Genomic DNA, 222 nt, shown 5'->3' with positions numbered 1-222 from the left:
GCAGGAAATCATCATCACATGCTTTCAGATGGAGCAGAATTTACTACACATAGCCGTAGTTCACTGACAAGTTACGCAAAAAAAAAAACCCACAGACGATTTTATTGCGCGATTCTGAAATCGTTCGAGATAATGACAGCTGTGTGCATAGCTTCTCAGTGAACTACGGCTCTGTGAAGTAAATGCTGCTCCATCTGAAAGCATGTGAAAATACCACATTTA

This window comes from Sinocyclocheilus anshuiensis, unplaced genomic scaffold, assembly GCF_001515605.1.
Source record: "Sinocyclocheilus anshuiensis isolate Anshui unplaced genomic scaffold, SAMN03320099.WGS_v1.1 scaffold256, whole genome shotgun sequence".
NCBI lineage: Eukaryota > Metazoa > Chordata > Actinopteri > Cypriniformes > Cyprinidae > Sinocyclocheilus > Sinocyclocheilus anshuiensis.
Note: the sequence above shows the minus strand (reverse complement) of the source record.